Raw genomic sequence first — 27,149 nt, 5'->3', positions numbered from 1 at the left:
TTACTTGCCTTCCACACCTCACGCTGTCTGACTTTCCACCTGCCTCTTCTCCTCAGATGCCTTTGGTTCCTCATTTCCTGGACCTCTAAGCGTTGGATTGCGATGACCCAGAGCCCAGTCCCTGAACCACTTCTCTTTCCGTCCCACACTGGGGCTTTCATGCAGTCTCGTGGCTGAGGACCTTCTCTATGCTCTACATCCAGACTTAAATCTCCAGCCTGACCTCCCCTGTCTGCCAGTCTGGTATATCCCACTGCCTGTTCGCCTGAGCCTGGATGGCTAGAAGCCATGTCCACACCTGGAGCTCCACAGCTTAGCTGTCCACAACGAAGCTGCTGACACTCAGTCTTCCTCATGTCAGCAAACGTCAACTTCATTTTTCCCAGTGGCTCAGGCCGAAAACTTGGAGTCATCCTTGACTCCTCCTTTCCTCTCACCCCCCACATCTGATTCAGAAGCAAATGCTCTCTGTGATATCAAGCCATATTCAGAATCAACCACTTCTGACCACTTCTGCGGCTGCCACTGTGGGTCAGGCAACCATCGTTCCCACCTCACTCTCGTGTTCGAACAGATCTTGTCTCTGCCTCCACCCCTTCCATCTGTTCTCCCTGGCCCGTCAACTCCTTCAGCAGCACAGGCCAGGCCTTCACGCTTCCCCTGCCCACTGAAGCGCGTTGCCCTGAAGTCTGCTCACTTCCCTCTTTCGCCTCTTTTAGGTGTTTATTCAAATGTTGCCATTTCGGAAAGGTCTCCTGTATGAGAAAAACACAATTGAATAGTGGCTCCAAAAAAAAAGATACATGTGCTTCCGTCTCTGGAATCTGTGATTATGCCCTTGTTTGGAAGAGGGCCCTTGCAGATGTAACTAAATCATGGATCTTGAGATGAGGTCATTTGGGTTAGCTGGTGGGCCCTCAATCCAATAACAAGTGTCCGTGTGAGGGACAGAAGAGGAGACACAGAAGCCCAGAAGTGGGGAAGGCCTTGTGGACATAATCACTACTCAGTGTCAAATTTATTTATCATAGTTATTGACGCTACCCAACTAATCTATAATCTGCGACAAGGCAGAGGTTTTTCTGTATCAGTTTTGTTTGCTGCTGTATTCCCAGAACACTGCCTAGTTTCAGGGCCTAGTTTGTGTTCAATAAATACCTGTTGATTAGAAAAACAAATAGATGAATAAATGAATGAGTGATGGGTTTCCTAATGTTCTACCTGTGTGAGTAGCAGAATGATGAAGAAAAACAGGGAGTATCGCATCCACTGATAGACCTCGAACAATCTAACATTGTTCTTTCGGTTTGCACTAGGATGCGAAAGAAAAAAATCCCTGCGTTTTCTGTCTGTCTTTGTGGCAGCCCAGACTGAATAGGGGACTGTATCTGTGGCCTGGAAAAATGAAAGAAAGAAAGAAAGAAAGAAAGAAAGAAAGAAAGAAAGAAAGAAAGAAAGAAAGAAAGAAAGAAAGAAAGAAAGAAAGAAAGAAAGAAGGAAGGAAGGAAGGAAGGAAGGAAGGAAGGAAGGAAGGAAGGAAGGAAGGAAGGAAGGAAGGAAGGAAGGAAGGAAGGAAGGAAGGAAGGAAGGAAGGAAGGAAGGAAGGAAAAGAGAGAGAGAGAGAGAAAAACAGGGAGTAGAGGAAAGAAATCATTAGGATTGAGATGGGGTAGCTAGGTAAGTTTGATTTAGGGCTTGGTTCAGTCTGATGTGACATAACTATAAGTAGAAAGCTATACCTTCTCATTAATTTAGGATTTACTTATCCAGCAAGCTCTAAAAGGATTTTGGAAAACTTACACTATTACTTGAATACGATAATTACTAAGAGATAATAGGACAAAAACACTGTGACATTGAAGATGTAGAACTGATGTTTGGGTGAAGTGTGTGCTGAAAATGCATGGATTAATGGCTGAATTTCAGATATAACACCTTCAGAATCCTATTGTAGCAGCAGCCTCTCTTGCACCAGATGTTTTATTATATGAAACTGAAATTGATGTATTGGTCGACTGAGGAATTGACTTCACTTCCAGTATTTTCCCTTTTCTACGCACTGAGGCAATAGCGACAATCAGGAAAGCAGCCTGGACTCAGATTGTGTGAAGGATAAGGGAAAAGCCATAGCTTTGGACGACTTCAGAGATCCAGGGCCGAAGCTGAAATCGCTGAGCTCCCACCTGCACTGGCCTCGGAGCTCTTGTCCTCCCTAAAGGGCTGACCGCTGCCTGACCCTCGCTGAGGAGGCCGACTAACAGGCAGGGCACCCCTAGAAGACACGGTGCTTGATGTGGGGAAGGGGTGCTGCACCCAGCCGGGCCACCCTGCTTCCCTCATTCCTTCCCTTCCCCGTTTAATGGGGGGCACTTCCACTGGTGATATTTTCCAAAATAATTTTTTGCCATGCTCTTCTTGTTTGTTGGAAGGAAGGGAAGGAAAGGAAGGAAGGAAGGGATACTTCATAGATGTTAAAAGTGGAATATCTCTCACCTCACCTCCCAGACATACGCATTTGAAATTTTTATAAGACCTTTGAAATGATAAAATGTAGGTGAGAAAGATACATATCAAAGTCAGTTTTCTTTGTGTTGCTAGATTGGAAGCGCCTCAGTGGTAACCTTGCAGAGGTCGTAGGGCCCAAGTGTTTAAACATTTTGTCAGGTGCTGGCCAGTGTGGCTCAGTTGGTTGGCGAGTTGTCCAGTTCCTCTCTCATATTGGTGCTTCTCTCCCTCTCTCTCCCCTCACTTCCCCTCTCTCCAAAATTAAAATTAAAATTAAATGAAGAACACTTTGCCAGTGCCCTTTCGCAGACGCCTGCTGTGTGGCCACATGGGAGAGGGAGGCGGTTCAGACCAACCTCATCCGGGCGGCCAGCAGCAGACAGGCCGGGCACCTTCCTCTCTTGGCATCACCAAGTGTTTCTGAAAACAACAAAGTTGAAAAGTCCTCATAAAATCCGAACAATATCAGCTTCATAGATGAAATCTGTATTTGGTATTGATTTTTTAATGGGCACTGAGTGATGAGATGAAGCACATTTTCTTGTAATATCTGATATTTACTTTATCTCAATACCCTAACACATATAATAGAGCATTTTTTCTTGTTCACTTCTGAGAACATTTTAATTCCAAAATTAAAGCAAACTGAAAAACGTGAGTTATTCTAAACATCCTACTTTCCGTCACGAGTGTGAGAGTGCACTTGCGTGTGTCACATGGCTTTCAGCCACCCCGTGGTTCCTAACCTCACCTTTATGACAAAGACGTTTGATTGTGGAAGGGCCTACCGTGGAAGAGAGGTGACTTTGACTTTCGACATCACCAAACATGTGTAGCTAAAAGTAGTTGGTGTAGACAGCTTCCATACCTGTACCCCACTGAAAAGACAGGAAGAGCTACTTGGTAATACAACTAGCCACAGACTGGATGAGAGATAAGGTCCCCCAAGGGTTGGATTGTAAGGATAATTTTTCTACTAAAAGCAGATAGATAGATATAAAGGTAGATATAGATATATGGATATATAGATATACAGAGATGTATAACTGTATATATGGAAAATAATATGATAATAAATAATAATACAAGAATAAACTCTGTTTTGTACACTCACAACTGTAAACCTACCTTTGCCCCATGCTGTACACAAGGTCTGTCCAGAAAAAGTCCAGCCATTGTTAATATAACAAGAATGGTTTGTGGGACATCGCTGTAACCTGGCAGCCAAGGAGAGTGGACTGGAATGCACGTGTGTGAACAATGACGGCTTCACTGTACTAGTCAGTGGGGGCGGCAGAAGACATTGAGTGAGCATGTGTGCTGTGTGGCCATTGTATTAAAAGTGACTGAGTGCACAGAGCAACAAATCTGCATCAAATGTTGTGTTTAGCTTGGACATTCCTCCCTGGCAACTATTCAGATGATTCAGAAGGTTTTGGGGGACGATGCAATGAGAGCAGCACCAATAAAAGTGTGGCACAAATGCTTCAAAGATGGTCAAGAATCTGTTAAAAGCGATCCACATTCTGGAAGGCCTGCAACAAGCAAACACCTGAGAAGGTTGAACATGTATTAGCTGCATTCAACAAAGATCAGCGACTCACAGGGCAGGAACTAGAAGCTGATCTGGGGATTCCAAAAACTACTGGGTCCGAGATTCTGATGCAGGAGATTCCGGAAAATACAATAAGGCAGCTGACAGTGGTTCCAACAGAGGATTTTGCACAGTGATTTGAGCAGTGGAAGAGACGCTGGGAGAACTGTGTGAGGTCCCAAAGTGTCTACTTTGAAAGAGACTAAGACGTCATTGTCCTCTGTACAATGTTTCTTGTATCTTCTTCAATAAATGGCTCTATTCTTCACATGACATGGCTGGATACTTTCCAGGCAGAGAGGGTCTATTGGCTATCTTCTTTTGTGACTATATATATATATAAATATTTAATATATATACTTATATATAATATATATAGTCTGACTTCACAGACCGTATTTTAAAAATAAATTGTATATATAAATATATATTTATTTTATATATACACATAAAGATTGTATGTGTACAATATCTATTAATATATTAATATAATATATAATTGTATATATAATTGTATATTACATATTATATATATCTGACTTCACAGACCATATTTTAAAAATAAATTGTAATTTTACTATTATATATCTCCTCTATATACACAATTATGCTTCCAACCCCCTGGAAAGCAAGACCGTGTGTGGCTAAGCCAACACCCCTTTGCTGAGCAGGGGCTACACGCAAGCACTGAGACACACGCATTCAGAGCTCCCCAGTGCTAGTGCTCCGGTGCCCACCTTGGGGTCGGTCTGGGCCTGTGGACCTGCAGCTTCCTCCTTCAGGTCATTTGCCAAATTACACTGATTCACACAACAGTGTTAATGGGTGACAATTAATGTATTCCCTCTGCAGGGAATTTGCACTGTTTACAATGAGTGGATCTCTAATTGGCAGGAAAACAGGAATCTTCCAGCTATCTGCTCCACCTAGAGGTGATGTCATGGGCCAGGACACCCCCAGACCTAGCTGAAGGTTTTCCTCCCTGACTTCAACACTGAATCTGATGAGAGGACCAGTCCTGGCCACCCTGACAGCCATAGATCATGAGCTAATTGGAGAAGAGGTCAACCACGAAGTGTCTACATTTCATTCTGGTTAAATTGTGGTTTAGAGCCTGGGATTAGCCTGATCTGGAATAAATTTCCAGGTGACCACCACTTCCTAAATCTTAAATCTGTGCCACCATAAAAGTGTTTAATTTCTCTAAATCCTCGTTTCTTCCTTTGTAAATGGAGATCATATTAGCAAGGGTTTTGTTAGAAGTCAGATGATGTTAAGATCTCAGCACAGAATCCAGAACACAGAAAGTGCTCTGTAAATGGTAGCTATCATCATTTCATTTGATGAGTAGGAACTAATCTGGGGTCATAACCTCTCAGACTGGAGGGAACTTCAAGCTCCCCAAATCCCACCATGACTCACCAGCACCCAGCCAAGCAGTTGTCTTTGCAGGGTGTCTTCCAAGATCCTGGACATCTGACATAAAACCCTTTGTGGGGACTACGTCCAATGAAGGGGAGGAGACGGGAAAGTGGCGTGAAGACAACTTGCTAAAATGAGTTGTAAGAAAATAGAAACTGATTTTTCTTGCAAGCCTGGTTTTCTGAGCACAGAATCTTGCAAGTCAGTCTATGGAACAGAATGGAAACTCCAATCTGGGGTGACACTTTCTGAAAGGCACTTTGAAAAGAACCTCCCTCCCAAATCTCTTATATGCCACAGCTGTTAAAATCCAGAGGTACCCAGTCGGGTGTTAGAGATTTCTTTCCAACACCACTAATAAATGAGAGGCTGCTATGCAAACCTCGGCAGGCATCGCTTATGCCTTGGAGCTGCGCTGTGACGTTCAGCTGGTTCCTGGCGCCGATGGAGATTATCACTGAAGCACTGAAGGTTACGCCAGGAAATCACAGTCTTGCCACCTGCATTCTGGCTGGGAATGACAAGCGTGCCAGGAAAAGTCAGCGCAGGCTTTGCGAGTCCTTCCCCAGTGCCAAAGGCTGGAGGACATAATCAGATATCAGCTCCACCTCCCACCTGCCACTTGACCTTGGTCATGAGTCATTGTTCTCCCTGTGCTTCCCCTGCCAAGCAGTGACGGTCATGCTCACCTGCCTGCCTCACCTGATCATTGAGGGCTTTAATGAAGTTCATTTTCATAAAGTGTGGTTGTATCCTTGGCAGGACATGGCTTCCCGGCATAAGGAAAAAGCCATTATCATTATTGACCTCAGAACTAAAAGATACTTTTTCAGGCTTGCTTGCTAATAAAGTGGAAGAATATGTATATAATGCTTTTCAGCACACACACTTAGAAGTTCCTGATTTTGAACTATGGATTTGTCATTGCCGTTGCTTTCTCTGGAAGGCAGTGTGCTTCAGCGCAGCAGTTACAGGAAAGCGCTGCTCCAAAGATGCTCGGCGCAGGTGGCCAGGGCCGGCCTCTGATTTCCACTTGGTCAAACAGTGTCCCTCTGACAAACAGGCCTCTCATTGTAAGCAGCCCGGGCCTCAGCTGATGTCAAAAGCCCCATTCTATGCCGGGCGAATTGTTCTCCTAAAGCGTGCCCACATGCATTCTGCAGCAGACAGGGACGGGGCTAGCGCTGCAGATGCCACTGCCACCGCCTCTGTTACTTTTCCCCATCACACGATTTTGGGTGTCCTTCCAGACTTGCACAAAGCTCGATTCAGAGTTTTCTCCGACCACTGCACACTTGGCCTGCAGATGGACGGAGAAGAGGAGAAGGCTCCCCACTGTTTCTGCACACTTGCCTGGGAAAGCCTGGGAATTCCTGCCTTAGTTACCAGCTTCCACTCAGGCTAGAGAACAATCAGAGAGTCGCCAATGGTTTCATTCACTCCGGCAAAGTGGGTTAATGAGAAGCTGTGAGTGAAACCATCAATGCACAAAAGTCAGGAAATCCAAGACTGCCATTCCCACAGCCCACAGAGGCCTTGCACACACAGGTGACTTGTGGCCCTGCCTCGGCCCTGACCCGTATCCTCGCCAGAGAGCAGAGCCACGGTGGGAGCTACCCTGGGAGGCCGCCCACCGCGGGGGCTCCGGTCATGGGAAAGACAGTCTCCACGTTCATTACATTACAATTTCAACTCTAAACTTGTTCATCTGTTTTTAAATCAACTATGTACTAAAGTATCATGTATTGGCTAAAATGTGTACATGGTAAATGAGCAGCACAATGGATTTTTACAACATGAATACACCTATGTAATCAGCATTCAGTCAAGAAATTGAGCATTGCCAGCATCCCAGAAGCTCTCGACACATTTCCTCCCAGCCTCTAATATGACGATAAATCTGATTATAAAAAATGAGCAAAGGAATATGGTACAAATAAACTCTCCAACTCTAAAGCAGATTAGAAAATCTTGTTTGTCCTGAAATTGAGCTGGCCTCCTGGGAACACCGGCTGAAGTTTCCATCACTAGAGTTTACACCCTGCACAGCAGGATGAGGGACGTGGTTACTGGGAAACATTCCGCAGGTCCTGTCTTCAGAGATGGGAGTGTAGCACCCAGGGCCCTCTCTTCCTTTAGGCAGATGCCTATGCCTTGTAGAGGAAACACAAAGAACCATCCTGACCAGTGTGGTTCAGCTGGTCAAGCATTGTCCTGTAAAGGGAAAGGCCACCAGTTCGATTCCCAGTCAGGGCACATACCTGGAGTGTGGGTTCGGTCCCCAGTCGGGGTGTGTACAGGAGGCAACTGACAAATGTTTCTCTCTTACATCAATATTTGTCTTCATCTCTTTCTCCCTCTATGCCCCTCTCTCTAAAAATAAGTAAATAAATAATTAAGACTCTATAAATCTTTCATTGAAAACTTACTAATAAATACATTTTTTTAAGGAAAAAGAAAGAAATACACAGAACAGATGCTCCTAAACAAGGACGCACCCGGGAAGCCCTGTGGAGGGGATGAGCCCTGGGCCCACCCTGGGCTGCTGAGTTCCCAGGGCTTCTGGACATCACCTCTGACCAGGTCAGTCTCAGAAACTTCCCAAGGAGATTGTGAGTGGCAGCCTGGGCGAGAACAACCCTCTCAAACTGTTGTTTGTTTTCCTCTTAAATTAAACAAATACCCTCTGAGCCCCTTCCCTCAGATGATAAAAAAAAGAAGTCCAAGAAGACACAGGAAGGGACACTGAGGGGGCTCGGGTATCTCCGCGTTCTGATTTTACTGAGCTGGTTCTGCCCAGTCAGATGCCCATGGCTGTAAATACCCACAGAGCCAGTCGCACACCCAGGCTCCGCCTCCCCGGGCCGCCCAAGGCCACTTCTCATATGTAACTCCGGGCCTTGGCATGTATCTGAAATGCTCTCTTGCCTCTCAGCCACACCATGGCGAACTCCTACACGTTCTACAAGATCCAGAGTAAATGTTCCCAATCCATGTGCATGTCCTGCCTCGGTCCTTCTTCTGTGCCCCCCGACATCCTGTGAACGGCAATCACACGCTGTGATGCCTGCCCCGCTGAATGGGCTGAGAGTTTCCTCTTTCCACCTCTGCATTCTGGAGGCCGGGGATGGAAGCTGGGCCTTGCTGAATAAATAAGTCATGGAGGGAAGGAAGGAAGGAAGGATGGATGGATGGATGGATGGATGGATGGATAGCTGGCTGGAGGGATGGATACCTGAAAACGCTTAGTAAAGAGCAAGCTGTTCTATCTCCATTGGTCCATAACCGTCAGACGGAAGTGCCTACCTGGAACTGCAACCTCCCTTTTTCCCTAGACCCCCATCCTCTGTGCCCTCCAAGAAGATAGTCAATGCCTTGCCATTTCAACAGCAACTGGGAACTCTGCACCCTCACTATGTAATTGTCAGCAAAACGGCGTCTTTTTTTAGCGCCATTATTCTCTCATACTCACTCGCAAACTCTAACATTCTAAAGGGCTCTACAGGGCCTTCTGCTGCTCTCGTTTTAACCCCACAAAACAAACGTGGAGCAAATAGAGCCCCTTGGAAATAACAACTGGAAAGTGCGCCTGGGGACTGCCTCCCAGGGAACAATGGCATTGAGACCAACTCCTGGCCCACACTGCCCTCCAGCAGGTGGTTCGGTTCCTGCCAGTGCGTGTACACAGCAACGGGTTTCTTGGGAAGAATAAACTACAACCGACCAGGGCAGCCACGGAAAGCGGAGTGTTGCTCCCCAGGAGCTGAGAGTTTCCTCTACGGAGGAAATATTTTGGAAGCACAGTCCTAGCCTAGGAGGCATCTCCTGCATTCCAACAGCAGCCACATGGCAGAAGCACAGTCAAAACTGGCAAGGGAGAATGTGAAGCAAAAGGACTAAAAATTGTAAAGGTCAGAGGAAGAGAGAATTGAACAGTTGTTGAGAGGGGGTGAGGAGGCCAGTGTGGGAACTCTTAGACAAAGAAAGTGTGGAAACAGTGTCATTGACAATGTGTCAGAATTCCATGAGGTTATTGGAGAAGAGTTCCAGAACTGGACAGACTATAAGAGACCATGCCCAGCAAACCCACAGTCTTACACAGGAGACAACTGATTCACCAGGACCGACAGGGAACAACTTTCATGTCAGAGCCGAACGTGGTATCTACCAGCATAGCTCAGTTTAAGTGTTTGCGGAAGACCCATCCATCTCGGAATATCCCCACCTGGTGTTTGTTATGATGTCTCATATATTTCCACCATTTTTTCATTCTTTTATGTAAAGTTACTGTGTCCCCGGACAAGGCACAATAAAAACAAATCTGTTTTCAAATTGACAGGAAATCTACAACTAAGGCCTGTACTGGAAAAGTGTCAAAATCAGGAAAGACAAAAAAAAAAAAAAAAAAGGCTCAGGAATGTTCTAGATGAAAAAGACTAAAGAGACCTGACAACTAAATGAATCCTGGGACCCTGGGTTGGATGCTGGACCGGGAAGAATTTTCTTTTCCTATAAATCGCATTAGTGAAACAGCTGGCAGAATTTGAGTAAGGTCTACAGATTAGATGTAAGTATATTCATATTAATTTCCTGGCTTTGATCCTTGAACTCTGGTTCTGTAAAAGGATGACCTTGTTTTTAAAAAAAACACACACTGAAGTATTTAGGGGTAAAGAAGCGTGTGTCACACATATTGAAATCATCCTCATGAGACTCAGCAGGAATAGGGTTACAAGTACCTGCAAAGGATAGTATGACCCAACAGGAGGCGCTGGAGAGCCCGGGGAATGCCGTGGCTGGACGTGCCGGCCTGGATTCCCCCTTCACAATGGTACCCGAGGTATTGAGCAAACTGCTTAACATCTCCACTGATGTTAACTTTGTTTCTTCACCTGAAGTTGCTAAGGAAAATACTAGCAGTCTGCTCTTACTGAAACCTTGATCTGTGCCGGGCACTACTTCAGGCACTTTAGGTGTGTTAAAAACCTATTACACATGAGACGACTGAGTCACAGGGGGTAAAGTAATTTGCTCAAGATCACACAGCTGCATGATGGTGTTGGCCCAACTTGAAATGCTGCCTTCTTGCCGTTGTCTTATCCACTCGTGTTTCTATGAAACCTCAGTGAAGTGTGTCACGCACTAATGTAGCGCCTGTGCCAAGGGACATGCTCCGGAAAGGCTGGCTAATCACCCGCATCAGCCTCATCACCACCACCGAGGATACCATGCAATATATAGTACACCTTGCATTTGCTGGATTCTAAGTCTTCGGTTTTTAGGTTCCTTTTTTTACTAAATTTTTTGTACCTTTTCATCAAATATAATAATGCCAGATAATCTGTAAGACAAATACCAGATACCTCAGAAGAGCTAAGAAAAAAGTAAAGATAACATAAGTGCATATTTTTTTTCTCATAACAATTAATAATTTTGTACCTTGGTTCCATAAATATTGGCTGTAAGATTCATTTAGACTTGAGGACATTTTTCACACTACTTGGATTCCTCCCATAGAATACCGTAGAGCCAAAGAGGAAAAAAGATTTGTATTCAGTAATAGCTGTGGGGTACATATTTTAGGCATGTATTTGGGCTTTTCTCCAGAAATTATGTCAATATATCTTGTCTAGTACATGATACTGAATGCCATTCAAACCACATGCTACTTCACGAGTCACTTTTCTGTTTGTTTTTTTAAGATGTTTTAGTTCCTTACGGAGTGGCTTTTCATGGTGTTCGGAGGTTGGTGTTAATACTGAATGGATGGGCCATCCAGTTATATTCTCTAAATTCAAAAGGAGACTTTTTAAAAATTGATATTAGAGAAAGGGAGAGAGACATCAATTTGTTATTCCACTTGTTGATGCATTCATTGGTTGATTTTTGTTTGTGCCCTGACTGGGGATCGAACCGGCAACCTTGGCATATTGGGATGATGCTCTAACCAACTGAGCTGCCTGGCCAGGGTGTAAGGAGACTATTTTAGACTGCTAGGGCTTCCATAACAAAGAGCCACAGACTGGGTGGGTCAACAACATAAATTTACTTCCTCACAGGTGTGGAGACGGGAAGTTTGAGATCAAGGCATCGGCAGGGTTGGTTTCTTCTGAGGCCTCACTCCTGGGCTTGCAGATGGGCAGCTTCTTGCTGTGTTCTCACAGGGTCTTCCCTCCACACCTGCCTGTGTCCTAGTCTCCTCTTCTTGCAAAAACACCAGTCACGTTGGATGAAGCACCACCCTAATGACCTCATTGTAACTTAATTACCTCTTTAAATGCTTTATATCCAAATAATTTAAAATTTTTTAAAAAATAAAGGCCCTATATCCAAATAAAGTCATATCCTCAGGTACAGGCAGGGTAGGACTTCAACATATGGATGGGGGCAGGGGGTCAGAGAAAGTCAGCCCTAACAGAAACTTAGAGAGCAGGGAAGAGAGAATCCAGATAAAGGCCCATTCAATTTAAGGCACAACTATTGCCTGAAGCCCACTGTGGGTGAAACACTGTGAGCCTAGCTTCTGATGCCGCCTGTGTCTTCAGTATCAGCCTCTCCGGGAACTAATCCAATGGAGCTTCCATCCCAGCAAATCCCAGACCCTGCTCTTGCATCTCCATCGACTCCTTCCTGATATCCCACTCGGCAGACTCGGTACCTTCTTCAGTGTGATTCTCAGTGCCCAGGAATCCAAAACGCTCGTGTACAGCATGCTGGCACCAGTGCTGAATTCAACACTCAGCCAATATGGCTGTGTGACTTGGAAATAATCCATTCTCTTAATAGCTGATTTGATTTTAGTACTTTATTTACTGCAAACATTGAATTTTGCCTTCAGGCCTGACAACTTCCAGAAACATATTTGAAATGCCTGACACAGAGCACAGCAGCTGAGCAGAAACGTTCCTCATGTGCTGTGACAGGAATGAGGAAAAAGTAGGGGGTGTGAAGCCACTAATCCTAGATTAAAGCTCCCCAGGTCGACCCCAGACCTCCCTGCCCCGCATCTGACTTCTGATTTATGACCCAGCAACCTCTACCCCTGAGTCTGCTGCTGATTCTGCAGAGTGCTGACCTCGCTCCCGGTTTCCTTGTCAGGAAAGTAGAGATTAAAAATATATCAGAATCCTCTTTCCCCGGAACTATGGTAAAAGGTAAGAAAGTGAGATGGAACTCGAAAAAGAAAACTTGGTAAAATTCAAAATGAATTCAATAAATATAATTTTAATTCTTAACTGTCAAACCCAATTTAAATCCATTAAAAGTGTTATTTTTTTTAACTTGTCTCTTTTTTTCTTTTTTTTTTAATTTTTATTGTTATTCAATTACAGTTGTATGCCTTTTCTCCCCATCCCTCCACCCCACCCCAGCTGAACCCACCTCCCTCCCCCACCTCCACCCTCCCCCTTAGTTTTGTCCATGTGTCCTTTATAGTAAAAAGTGTTATTTTTATTCTGGCATAGTTTAGGCTCGTTACAAGATAAAGGCTCCCACAGTAAAACTCCTGTCCTCAATCCCATAAGAAAATTTGTATCTATACTTTTATTGCCCTTAGTCTACCTTTGATTCTTCATAGCTTGAGGCTTTCATATTGTACAATAGAAGACACAAGAGTGATTGTCATTTTACACTCGGGAAGCTGGCTGTAGTACAAGATATGGCCACCAGGTGGAAGCATAGACCAGATGCTGCTTAGACTTCACTAGGCTTTCGCGGTGGTGGTTCCAGATAACAGGTGTGGGTAAAGATATCAGGCACAGGGATCAATATACAATATAAAAGCATCAGAACTGCCCACATTTATGTTCATGCTGAATTCAGTTTCCCAGGCTCTGCTCTTTCTAAAGCATCAGGAAGCAGAAGCAGCAGGGACTGGCTTTGGGATAGGGAGAGGGAAGCAGAAACACCGGGGGCAGCTGCAGGGGAAAAAAAAAAAACAAAACCAGGTCAGGAGAGAACCGGAGGTCAAATAGGGTTTAGGAAAGATTATTAGTAATGAGCCAACAAGGATTTCATATTTACATTACCTCGTATTTTCAAAGTGTTTTATCCTCATTCATTATAAGCTAATAATTCTGGACTATCGGTCACGTTATAGTTGAAAGAATGAAACACAAGAAATCAGTGCTTTACAGTAAAAATAAAAGCAGAATGTCAATCCTCCTTGTACCCGATTTGTTCTTAAGTGTCCATAAGCACATAACCTCTAGTGGCACACACCCCCGACCTGGAACCAAGACACAGGTGGAAGGACGCAGAAAGGCGGTGTGACAACAGAAAAAGAAACTTCGAGCCTTCCCACTTGTGGGGCATTGAACCGCTCTGAACTGGTGTGGCAACCAGCATAACCTGTTCTGTCAGCTCAAGATGGGGCCAGGCCACCGGGAGCTCAGGGAACTGAGGAGGCATCCCACGGACAGATATGTGATGACAAGGTCAGAGGGGCCGCAGCGTGTTCCCACACATGGACTTTCCATTCATCCCTGTGATGGATGCTCCCGAGCCCGCCTGCAAATTCTGTCTGTGAGCTAACTATGGGGATGACCTGTGGCGGGCCACTGGGCAGCAGTGGGTAAGCGGACCGCGTTGGTAGGTGAGAGCTGCCTATTCACAGGGAGGCAGGCTTTGATGCGAGTGGAGCAGAAAGTTTGGCCGAAACTCAACACCTCTTAGAAGTACAGATTAGCCAAGAGGAAGAAAGGAGAAGGCATTGTGGAAGTTTTCAAGAAGGAAACAAAGATGCCTGTGTTTTGTATTGCTCAGCTGCCTCAAGAAAATGTCCATTTGTTTTCTTTACACTCCTTTTACATTTTAAGTGGAATCCAGTGAATGTGTCTTTTTAGTGTTCCCAATTTCACTACACCTCATGTTGCCATTTTAATGAAGCATCATTTTTCCAGAGGGTGTGGGAACAAAACTTATTTAATGACCTCTCGGAGCAAACAGTGAGGTCTTCAAATATTTCCCTGAATTAAGCCCCTTACCCCACAATTCACTTCCTTTTTAAAGCGCCAGTTTGCCAGCTACTGCACAGCAATAAACAGGGCCTTCCTTTACTCTCAAGCCACAAGGTTCCCGTTGAGTCTCACAGCCTGGGAAGTCCATGAGAAAGCCGGGACTCCCAGCCCTCCGCCATGCCCTGGGGGGGGGGGGCTCAGTGGCACAGCAGTGGTCCCCTTGGGATCTTGACTCCATGAGCCTTACTCTCCTGCAGCACGCAGGTTTAGGGGCCTCAGCAGAGACCTGAGACGACCGTGGAGATTATCTAGTCCAAACTCTCACTTTGCAAATGGGGAAACTGAGACCGGTGAGAGAGGCACACAGAGGACACACAGGTGTCACGTGGGAGAAGGGGATAAGCAAGGCTGGCCTCTTGTGGTTCACCACCACCAGCCTCAGCATCGCTCAGGACAGTTGTGCAAAGTGGGTGTTCCTGAGCCGCTTCCAAAACCTCCTGCAATGGTTTTACTGAGGGCGGGGCCTGGAAATGACATTTCATCCCACCACCACGGCCGTGCTGCGCACTAACTTTTGGGAAGCACGAGGAATAGTAGAAGGAACAGGCTTGGAGGCAGACAGATCTGGGTTTGAATCCCATGTCTGCTACTTACCAGCTCTGCACATTTGGCAAGCTGACATCTCTGAACTCCATTTCCTCACCAGTAACTGAGTAGAGACTACAAGGGACAGCTCACTACAAGGGACAGCTCACAGAGGCACAATCAGGCCCCAGGGCCTGGCCCCGTCAGTGTCCCTTGTCACCTGGATGTTGCTGGATTTGAGTCCCAGAATCCCTGTACGGGGACTGTATAAGCTTGGGCACATCACTTGCCTCCACTGAGCCTCAATATCCTTCTCTGTAAATGTTCACAACCTCCTCCCAGGAACGTTGGAAAGGTTGAATATCGCAGTGCGGCAGCATGGTCCAGGCATGAAACAAAACCACTGCAGGTCTTTCAAGGCAGGGATTTGGTTCCACAGGAGATGGAAGAGCTGAGGAGCCAAACAGAATAAAGAGGCCGTGGGGATACTGGCTGCTGAAAGAGGGAGGTGGCTGTGTAGGAGTCAGGGTGGCTAGCAGGAGCCAGGACCGTCCACAGGTGGGCAGGAGAGCTATCGCCACGGAGAATGACTAGCTGCTGCTGCATTCAGAGATACTATACAAAGCAGAGGGGAAGGGGGAGAAGGCCTCCCCACCCCCTGCTGTCCCCTCTCCTGTCAGGGCCTCTGCTGACCAGAAGAGGTAGGAGTGAGCAGACAGGGTAACCTGGGAAGCATGCAGTCAGCCCTCTGTATCCACAGGTTTTGCATCTGTGGAACCAACCAACTGCAGATCAAAAATATTGGGGGAAAAAAATCCCAGAAAATTCCTAAAAGCAAACCTTGAATTGGCCACCTGCCAAGCACTACACCGCGTCCGTGTGAATGAAGTGATGTGTGGCCGTGCCCTGCTGTAGTCTGCATGCAAAGGAAGGTTGTATGCAAATGCTGTGCCATGTGATGTGAAGGACTCGAGCATCTGCAGATTTTGGTGTCCTGGGGGGTGGGGTGGGGGTCCCTAGAACCAATCCCTTGCAAATACCAAGGGATGACTATAGTTCCTGGAGGTGAAAAGCAGAGAGAATGGGTGGACATGGGGCCTGAGAGTGAATCAGCAAATGTCAAGCATAAACACAGCACGCCCTTCCTCCTGGGAGCACGCCCACGCCTTTCTTCTCCCCTGTGGGTGCACCTCCCAAACTCTAAGGGTTCCTCCAGGACTTGCAACTTAGGGAGCAATGAACAGTAGCAGCTGGTCCCAGGGTAACCCCTGAACCTGCCTCCAAGACCCCCTTTCTCTGACTTTCCAGCAAGCCAGAGCAGCCCTGCCTATGCTCTCCTGTTGCTTCTTCTACTCTAAGTGCTTCCTTGTTTCACTGCCCCCAGCCTCAATAAATGTACCCTCAAAATTAATTAATTAATTAAATAAAAACATGTGCACAGCCTCAGACTTAGAGGAGACGTTCTGTTAGTACCTGCCGTTGTCATTGTGAACAGCAACATATAGCAGCCCGATAACGCAAAGGCTCTTGGCAAGAATGCGTGCATGTGTGTGTGTGAGTGTTTACGGGAAGCCTGCCTTTCATTAGTCACGTACAGACATCATTTCTGTGGGGCTGGTCACCATGTGGAGGAAAAGCCCTGAAATTAGAGTTCCAGATGTGCCATTTATAAAATAAGCCTCAATTTCTTTTTTTTTTTAAATCCTCACCCGAGCATATGTTTTTATTAATTTGTAGAGAGGAAGGGAGAAAAAGCAAAAGAGAGTAAGGGAGAGAGAGAAAGAGAAACATTGATGTGAGAGAGAAACATCAATCAGTTGCCGCCCGTACGCACCACAACTGGGGATTGAACCCTCAGCCTTTCCGTGCACGGGGGCAGCGCTCCAACCCACGGAGCCACCCGGCCACGGCAGCCTCCATTTCTTTACGTATGAGAGCATGAATGATACGCCATTTCATAGTGTATCATAGAATGTAACAAGTTCATGGACGTGAAAAGATTTTACACACTTAAAAGTCACAGACGAATACAGGATATGTTTGTATTCTCAAAAAGAGGACATTTGCAAAAAACAGCTATCAGCTTCACTCTGACCTAAATTCAATACAATTACTTTTTTCCAACTAATTTTTCAAGTTCTTTGTCTTTTCCGGAATTGAGATACAACCCTATTTGAGCAAATACTATTAAATCCGTAGCTCAGGACTTTCAAAGTGATGTTCTAGGCAAAGGCTCACATGAGAACATCTTAGCAAATGCGAGGGCGGCCTGCTTTGTAAAGGCCGCTCTTACGTATCTTCACAATCCTCAACTGCCCAGCCTTTGCTGCCTCTCTCTACTGATTAGGGTGACCGAACAGTGCTACATAATAATACAGTAAAACATGTATGTAATAACCATTATTATTGGGCTAATCTCTTTGTGCACTTTACATGCACTGTGACCATTTCATTTATTCCATAATAATAATTCTTGTTATCACTACTTCATTTTCTCAGCTGGGAAACCATTGACACTTAGCGTGGTCAGTTACCTTGTTCAAGGTCCTTCAGCTTGTCACCAGCAAAGCCAGGGCTGACGTCAGGTCTGGCTGAGTTGAAAGCTGGTTGCTCCCCTCTGCCTTCCTACACTGTTTGCCTTTGGAACCTGGTCGCTGAAGAAAATGATTCTGTGTCATCAACTATAGTGAAAAGAGCCTGAACTAATAAGAAGAAGAGCTAAATTCTGGACGGCCTGGGTCCAGCAGTGCTGTGCTCTCACCCACGAAATGAAAGACTCGGCTGGAATGAACTTTGACAGTGTCACATTTGATAGGTTTCATACATTCCTGATCACTGAGCAGCCCTGGGATAGCTGAGCTTCACTGTTTCGGCGTGGTGCGTGAGCTCAGGCAACTACGTTTGATACCTTTACAGTGAAAAATCTGGTCACTTCTGTTCCTTTGTTTTTTGTTGGCTTGTTTAATTAGTCCAGACTGTTGTGCTGGGCATTGTGACATATTCCAAAATTTACTGTTCTTAGTACACTTTTTAAAATCTTTAAAATTTTCCCCAAAGTACTGCCTCACTTATTTTATTTTGTTGCTTTGAACAAAGATCGTCTTGGGTTATAACCAAACTGCCAGCATGCCCGTGAGAGCCATCCATCACGCAGCAGCTGGCAGAGCCTGTGCGGGGCTGGTAAGCCAGGCACGAGGCCAGGAGCCGGGACCGGCACGCAGCACAGCGGGGTGGCCCACAAGGACAGGAGTGGAGGGCAGAGCGTGAGCACTGCCCCACAAACGCAGCTGCGATGGAGCAAGTGGAGGCTTGAGTGGCTCCACAGACTGCTCCGGGCTCCCATGGAACCTTTAAAGGAGAAAAACCAAGCCCCAGATGTGGATGGCTTGACATTTGCCAAAAAGGAAAGATGAAGGCTAACTGTCTGGATGGGAAATCCCAAGAGACGGCAACGAGGAGATGCCAGGGTAGAAGGTATTTGGAGTTGCACAAAGTGACCAAACCCCTCATTTTCCCTGGACCACAGTGCCGAGAGCCAACGGGGACAACAATGAGGGACCCCTCCCCAAGAACGTGGGAGGAAGGTTGTCCCCAAAGAGATAAACCTGGTTTAGATTTGCCATGTGGTTACTCCAAGAGACCGTTGAAGTGTGTTCAGAAAAACTCAAAATGCCAGTCGGGGGGCCCAAGAATCCCCACAGCAAGGCCAGCTTGGAGTGTGACTGTAATCGGGAAAGCAGGGACTGGGCCATCTGCGTTGAACCCTGTCGGGAGAGAGCCTGAACGTCAAGCCGCAGTCCTGCTCCACACAGACGCTGTACTCGAAGGTCCAGACGGGGGTCACACTCACACAAGCTCTGATGATGGGGTGGGGAGAAGTGCCCACAGACCCCAGCAACACAATCGGGAAACTGGAACATAGATGGCTGCTGAAACCCAATGTGACAAATTATCTGATTCTATAGTCTACGTTATTATTACAAAGTAACCCACAACATTTATATTATATTATTATCTGATTCTGATTCTATATTAATCAGGAAACTTCCTGATCATACCTTTACTCCCCAGGGACAGCTGCCAAGAGAAAGATAATATGTTCATCATACTGGCCTTAATATCTCAGTCAAAGGGATGCTCAGAGTTCTCCCTGCAAAAAAGTACTGGCACATTGATTTATACATCAGTCTCTTATTGCTTGGGTTAGTGGGAGTCTGCCCCCCTGAGAGCTGGATCCATAAAAAGTGTGCATAAAACTTTAAATATTTGAAGCTTCAAAGCTGACAACTTGACCTTGTATTGATAGTGTGGAATCTACAGAAAGTAAATGCCAATTTAGCAGACATGTGGGCATTGACAAACCAACCTTCCTTAATAATGTCCCGACATTGCCAAATGCCATCATTCAACTTTAAACAAATAACAGTATTAGGCGTGCATGTGCCAGTTTACCTCAAATACTTCACAATACAGAACAGTTCGAATCCTGCGTAACCAGAGAATTACTGTTCTGGGTCAGATCTGTGTTGCAGGAACGGATTCAAGGCCTTTGAACTGTAAACAAATTCAGGAAGATTGGGTATTGCACTGCAAGTCGCTGTAGTTTCCATACGGGGAGGCACAGCCATCAGCACAGTTTTCTCTGTCCCTCCAGCTGCATTTCCTTCCGAGACTCCCTCACACACTTCTGAGACTTCTACCATTTCTTAGCAATTCCAACTGTGTATACCAGAATCAAATAACACTCTAGCCATAAACAATAATCCACAATATTTGCATTAGAATGGTGACATACAGGAGACATTATAACTAAAGAGACAAACAGATTTGACCAACGTGAAAGTTCCAAATTTCTGTGAATGTAGCTGTCAATATTTACATTGTAAAGACAAACAACAGATTAGAAAAGCATTTGCAGCAACACAGGGTCTGGCAGAAGGAAGGCCTACGTGAAAGTGGATGGTAGGGTAATAATACGGGTGTAATAATTTACAGTTTTAATTCGAACATTTCACCTAAAATGTCATATGGTGTGTGCTTGAGTGACACTGTTACGTTACAGAATTACGTGCTTATGATTTTCTAATAAAAGATTTTCTGATAAAAAGGGGGTGTTATTTGTGCTGAACCCTGTATGTCAATATAGGAGGGAAACATTGTATTTTGAAGTATCCAAAGTTTCCAATAAACAAATGAAAATGAAAAGAGAATATTCTATTATGTACCTATTTAAAAGTAAACAAGAACACCTAGCAAAAACTAAGCAGATTTGGGAAGAAAATAAGATTCTTAACATACTGCTGATAACAGCGTATATTTATACAACCTTTCCCTTCTTGATTTCATTACACATGAAGGGTAATTAAATCATTTACCTCCTTTTACAGTTAGTCTGACTTTAAGGATTTATCCTAAAGAAAAAAATTGAAAGAAGGAAAAAGCTACATGCATTAACATAACATAATCACACATAACAGAAAAAAATTGGAAACAACCTAAATTGCCAGCAAGGGAGAAACAGCCAGGCTGATTACGATGCACAACTCAGTAGAATGTGGTGCAGTCAATTAAAATTCTAATGGTTAGGCCCGATATTTTGGGGAAATGTTTCAAACATGCTACACAAACGTCTGAGTTTCTGACTTTAAGTGTCAAAACTACCACTATGGCAACACGTGAGCATGGGAGCAGAGTCTGGGAGAGAACAGGACACGAGAAAGCTCTTGTGAAACAGCTGAATCTCAGCTCTGTCACTTACTGGCTGCAAGGTGCTGGCAGGTTACTTAATGTCTCTGTGTTTCAGGCTTGTCCAGTCTTTCAAATGGGGATGATATTAATAGTTACTTAGTAAGGTGAGTATACAGATTAAATGAGTTATTGCATGTAGAAATGCTTATAAAACTGTGTATTTTGTAGAGCACAGCATCTGTGCTATACAAATGTTCACTGCTAGTCATTAGATTGTTCTCCCATCGTATTTCACCATAGCCTTGATAATAAATAAAATTTAGAAAAATTAAATAAAATTTAGAAAATTTATTTATTTATTTTTATTTTAAAAAATATTTTATGTATTTATTGTTAGACAGAGGGGAAGGGAAGGAGGAAGAGAGGGAAGGAAACATCAATGTGTGGTTGCCTCTCACACTCCCCCTACTGGGAACCCGGCCCGCAACCCAGGCATGTGCCCTGACTAGGAATCAAACCGGCAACACTTTGGTTCACAGGCCAGCATTCAATCCACTGAGCCACACCAGCCAGGAATAAAAGGACATTTTTTTTTTAATTCCCTCCCCAATGTTTACATGCTGTTGTTAAAACTTTTTTCATTTCTATTAAGAACATTTCATAGCATCCTCAGGAACACTTCAGTTCAGTGAACAGGTATTACGCGCCTGCTATGTGCCCAGCTACATGCGGCCCTGCCCTCACCGAGCTACAATCAGTTAAAACATAGGGAGTCACCCGGGCCTGACAGTGCCGATGTCATCAGCTTGGCACACCACCCTCCCACCCCAAATCACAAGTACCATCCCATTATTTTATTTTTGCCACTGTTAATGCACCCAAAATATTTATTTCATTTTGTATATTATATTCACATAAATAGTCTTGAGGTTTATAAAGGGTGCCCTGTGTTGAATAGGCTTGCATTCTTACCAGATTTGAACAAGTGTAGTAGCTTAATACCCTCCAGTATTTGACAACTGCCATTTCACCCTGTTGTCATTCAGGTGTTAACACATTTTTTTTAAATGTGGTATTTCAAAACATGTTTTGATCCCAATATTTTTAGGAACTTGTCTTTGAAATCAAAGTAGATCATTCTTTTTTTGATGGTATGAATGCTTTATTTCTTATCTTTTTGATTGAATTCATTGGGGTGACATCAGTTAATCAAATTATATAGGTTTCAGATGTACAATGCTATAATCCATCATCTGTATATTGTATTGTGTTCACCACTCCATGTTCGACTCTTCATGCTATAATGATACAGTGTATTCCCATTTCTGTTTTCATATTCTCAACCATTCAGCAAACATGTATCGAGTATGTGTTACGTGCCAGACGTGCACAATGCTAGACGCTGGGGGTAAAAAGACAGTTCCTGCCCTGAGACTTGTTCAGTCTGGAGGGAGAGAGCCTGGTCACAATGCAAAGAATAAGAGTTATAGCACAATCACGTCCAAGGGCTATGGGAGCAAAGAGAAGGACTCCAAAGGACAGTCTTCACACTCATCCTAAAGAAGTGATGGGACTGGTATGAAAGAGTTCCAAAGAAGAAGGCATTTGAAGTCAGCCTGGAAGGACACTGGGTGATAACCAGACAGATAAAGCTGGCGGAGCCTTCCAGGAAGAGCTCTCAGCCTACGAAAAGGTTAAGAAAGTGTAACAGAGCATCGCCAGCCCTCCAACACTTATGTTCAGTGGAACAAAGCAAGGGTGAAAGTATTAGGTGAGCGACAAAGTCAAAGATTCCTTATAAGTCCTATTAAAGACCTAGAGACTTATCTTTATGAGGGAGGGAATGCCATAAAAACTGACCAGGTTATAGAATTTTCAGATTTGCATTACAAAAGGTCCATCTGAGCCCTGGCTCAATCAGTGGATTGAAAGTGGGCTGAGGAACAAAGGGTCGCCGGTTTGATTCCCAGTCAAGGGTACATGCCTAGGTTGCGGGCCAGGTTCCCAGTAGGGGGCATGCGAGAGGCAACCACACAATGATGTTCCTCTCCCTCTCTTTCTTCCTCCCTTCCCCTCTCTCTAAAAATAAAATAAATAAAATCTTTTTAAAAAACTAAAAAATAAAGCAGGGCTTAAAAAAAAAAGGTCCACCTGAGGATAATTGCAAGAGGGGAGAAAGAGCAAAAAGATAACAGCCCAGAGGCTTGTGAAGTTGTAAAGGAACAAATTAAGGGGACCTGAACTAGGACAGTGACAATGGAGAGGATTACATAGTGGATATATTTAAGGCAAAATGGAAGACTAAACTCAAAAAGAAAAACCACAAACTAAATAGTGCATAAAACAAAGCAATTGCTTAAATGCATGGAAGAGCTCACAAGACAGTAAAGCACTAATCCTCGGTAAAGACTAGAAAACCCTGCCCACTAAGCCGATGACAAAGCAGCTAGTCAATCCCGGTCAAAAGTCTGGGGGAAAAGCCCTTCCCTGAGAACTTGAAATCAGGGGTCTGCCCTTACCTGAGTTCATAGCTAAAATTTACACTATTCAAGGGTTCTGGAATATCAAACAAAAAATAACATACAAAATGGAATAAGCCCTATGATGAGTTAAAAAGGGGGAAGATACCAAACGAGACTGACAAGACTACCACTGATGTAAGAATTAGTACAGCATCATGTAACACATCCTGTCTCTGCACAAAGCCTCCCTGGATAATGCAGGTGTGTCCCAGGCTCAGCCTTTAATCCCCATCTTCTCTCCAGCGACACTCACTCTACTGGTGACATCACTGAGGCTCCAGCCTGGAAGAACCGTCTATAAGCTGACCACTCCCAAATGTATATCTCCAGCCCACATTTCTCTCCCAAATTCAAGATGTGAGTTTCGACGGCCAACTCAAAATCCCTACTTAGATGACTAAGAAACATATAAAACCCAAAACTTTCTTTACATCCCCTCAACCCTCTTTCTCCACATCCTTCCCCATTTTCATTGACAGTAAATCCATCTGCCCAGTTGCTCAGTCCTAAAACCTTGGAGGCACTCCTGACTCCACTCTTGCTCTCACATCCATTCACCAGGGAAGCCTGTTGGATCATCTCCAAGATGTAGGCAGAATCCCTCTGCTTTACACCTCCCCAGCAGCCACCAGGCGGTCAAAGCTTTTATCATAAGCATCCTTGGATTACTGCACCACCGTCTAGCAGGTTTCCCTGCTTCTACCTTTGCTCCCCTGACTACATACACACACGTCCTAACTTAAGTTCAGAATCCAGAATGATCCTTTACAAATGTCCGATCAAGTTGGTACCGGATCCCTTCAGCGCCAGGGCTGGCTCTGACCCAGCCAGGTCTGGGAACTTTCACCCATCAGGGACCTCCAGGGTCGTGACTCCTGCAGGGAATATTTCCAGACACAAGTCCAGGTGAAAGTGAGAGTGAGTTTATTAAAGCTTAGGTCAGTGAGGCAAAAGGAGGGCCCTTGGAGACAGGACGGGGGGTGAGCCCAGAGTGAGCTGCCACTGCCCACTGCTCCCCTGGGTGCAAGCCTCATCGGGACCCTTAGAGCTTAGGCTAGCAGCAGCCAAGTACATGCCTGAGGAAGCGGGGGCAGGGGCAGGGTGCTGCAGATGTGCTCGAGGAAGAGCAAAAGCTGTTGTCCTTTCTCCTGAGGGGTTCATCAATTCTCCACAGGCAGGAATTTTAGTGGGGGCCCCAGGGGAGGAGCTCAACAGAATAGTCATTAGATTTATGGGTGGGTCGTTTAGCAGGCTGATATATCAAAAGGAGTGCATAGTGGGGTCAGGGGTCATTCTCTGGTTAGTTTCATCTCTATCTCGGACTAGTGGGGCTCTAATTAATTTTTTGTTATCTATCTCCTTGATTAAGGTGTTTTAAACCACCTGCTCTCAAGGATCTTTGGTTACGGAGGATAGAGTCTTGTACTGTATCACCTAGCCATTAATTGCTCAGTCGTTTGTCTCCGTTTCCTCACTCCACTTGCTAGAGAATTTTCCCAGTTTCTTACTAACCTGCCTAAAAGTCATCTCTGTGCCCCAAACCCTGCAATGGTTCCGGTTATCCGAAGTAAAAGCCAACGAGTGCTGGAGCCACAGGCCGCGGAGGTGCACCAAGGACACCCGGGAGCTCGGGCTGACGTGCACTGCAGGTACAGTGCCCTGAGCTGGAACACGGGCCTCCTCTCCTCCCTGCCACCCTGCGGGTCTCTAGCCGCAACAGGAGAAAGATTTACAGTCTCAACTGCAGCCGGTTCTTTCCTGAGTGGTTTCTGACAGGAAGAAGAGAGCCCTACAGGAGAAAGATGTCGATGCCCATAGGAGAACTGAATGTATGCAGGACTGTGAAATCCCTGTTTGTACCAATATGAAGGTTTCAAGAGATGGACAATATACTTAGCGATGCTGACACCGATCAATTATCCTTGAGGTTTAAAAGGTGTATCAGTTCAGAAGTTGTCACCTTGGAAACACTGTCTGAGGACTATTCAAAAATTGTCTTCTTACATGATGATAGACACAGCGAATTCCATTCAGTCAGGTTTTTAGTGCCGAGCCAGAACACCAGTTTGGGAGAGGTTTCTCTTGCCATTCATTATCCATCCCATGACTCACACTTTGTTGGCACAAGAGCTGAGGTTTATAAACTTAGAACAAGGAAGATACCTAAGTCCTCCACAGAGTAATGCTGCGGAGAATAACGTTTCTCACGTACATTCCGTGCGGGGCGTGGTTGCCACAGGAACAGTACAGGGCCGAGTGGAGTGCGGGGATCCAAGAACACGAAACCCAGGGGCCTGTTAGACCAAGCGTTAAGTAGAGTCACGACAGAGTCAGAGATAAATAGTTTAGCAACAGCCCCTGCTCTGAAATTGAGCGGCACCTTGACCATGGCAGTGGAAACACCCACAGGGCAGCTCTCATTATGGGACCTTCCATCTGAAAAGCCATTGCTAGTGAAGTATCCCCAATGTGGGCTGCCCATTAAGTCGGTTGGTTTCCAGGATTCTTTAGACTTGATTTTGTCTGCAGACTTTCGAATTATCAAAACGTGGAATAAGAACTCAGGGAAAATATTGACTTCCTTGGAGCCAGAACCTGACAGCAAAGACACCTACCTGCCTTTGCCCCAACTCAGGTGTGCTTCTTGCCACCAATGAAACCCCCGAGAGGAGCATCTGTTACACTACAGTCTGGGGCCTGCCCCAGGCGGTGCTCCCTCTTAGACCTCTTGCCAGAAGAATTAGAAGAGAATCCAGGAAGCATGGCTTATGACCATTACAAATTTGTCACCAAGACAGACCTTGAAAATTTAGGACTCACGCATCTCATTGGGTCACCTTTTCTCTGGGCATACATGCGTGGGTTTTTTATGGATATAAGACTCTATCACAGGGTGAAATTGGTAGGAAATCCACTTGCTTATGAAAGATGTAAAAGATCCGGCGGAAGATAGAAGAAACACCTGGACAGAGAGTCCGCTTAGAGAAATTGCCAAAAGTCAACAGAGAGCCGGTCTTCAGTTAATTGAAGAGGAGGAGAAGCAAAAACCTACATGGAAAAACAAAGTTAAAAGCCTTCCGAATATTTTCACCAACGATTGATTTAAAGTTCTGTTTGAGAACCCTGACTTCCAAGTAGATGAAGAGAGTGAAGATTTCAGGCTTTTGAATCCACTTACTTCACAGATTACTGAAAAAAGACACTGAGACTCTTAGAGCAACAAGAACATCGTGAAAAAGAAGAGGAGAAAGAACCGGAAGGAAAACCAAGTGATGCAGAAAGTTCTGAAAGTTCGGATGATGAAAAGACTGAGTGGGAGAGATCAAGGACCAGCGCCGACTTCTCCAGCAGAGGAAAGAGTGAAGCGGCAGGAACCGCTCGGGGAGGACCAGTCCCAACGTCCTCAAGCCCCAGTTTTATGAGATCAAAGAAGGCAAAGAATTTAGAAGCTTCAAAGATTCTGCCACCAAGCAGAAGCTGATGAATAAAACCCTGGAAGACTGGTTGGAACTTGAAGCAAAAAATGGGACACTGAGTGTACCAGACACCACAGTTGGCAGCAAACAATGACATTCACATTAAAGGGGTCTGAACATCAGAAGAAGCAACAGGAGGCGTAGAAACTGCACGGACAGGAAATGAAAGCACTGCATCCGTCCTCAGCTGGTAACCTGAAGTCCAAATACAAGAGAGGACAGCCTTTGCACTGAGTCTGGAGTGATCCCCACCGGTGATTCGATTTAGGAGGGGCTCACCTCCTCCAAACTGATCACGGTGGGAGCACACTGAGCACAGACACCCCGAGCACATTTAAAAGTTCTGTGTGGGTGCTGGGGTTGCTGTGCTGATCGCAGAGGAAGGCCGGTCAGGAAGCCG

General features: G+C 45.2%; 1 non-coding gene and 1 pseudogene across 1 annotated transcript; both read left to right on the top strand.

The window, feature by feature from the left end:
• Positions 1 to 1,260: 1,260 nt before the first annotated feature.
• LOC112315813 (small nucleolar RNA SNORA31) lies at positions 1,261 to 1,390 on the top strand. The gene has a single exon (XR_002975951.2). It is a non-coding gene; the product is annotated as a small nucleolar RNA SNORA31 (small nucleolar RNA).
• Positions 1,391 to 10,274: 8,884 nt separating this feature from the next.
• On the top strand, positions 10,275 to 26,983 carry LOC112315644 (nucleolar protein 10 pseudogene; annotated as a pseudogene).
• Positions 26,984 to 27,149: the final 166 nt, after the last annotated feature.

The sequence above is a fragment of the Desmodus rotundus genome, chromosome 8, assembly GCF_022682495.2.
Source record: "Desmodus rotundus isolate HL8 chromosome 8, HLdesRot8A.1, whole genome shotgun sequence".
In the NCBI taxonomy this organism is placed as follows: domain Eukaryota; kingdom Metazoa; phylum Chordata; class Mammalia; order Chiroptera; family Phyllostomidae; genus Desmodus; species Desmodus rotundus.
Note: the sequence above shows the minus strand (reverse complement) of the source record. Positions and strands in the feature narration are given on the sequence as shown.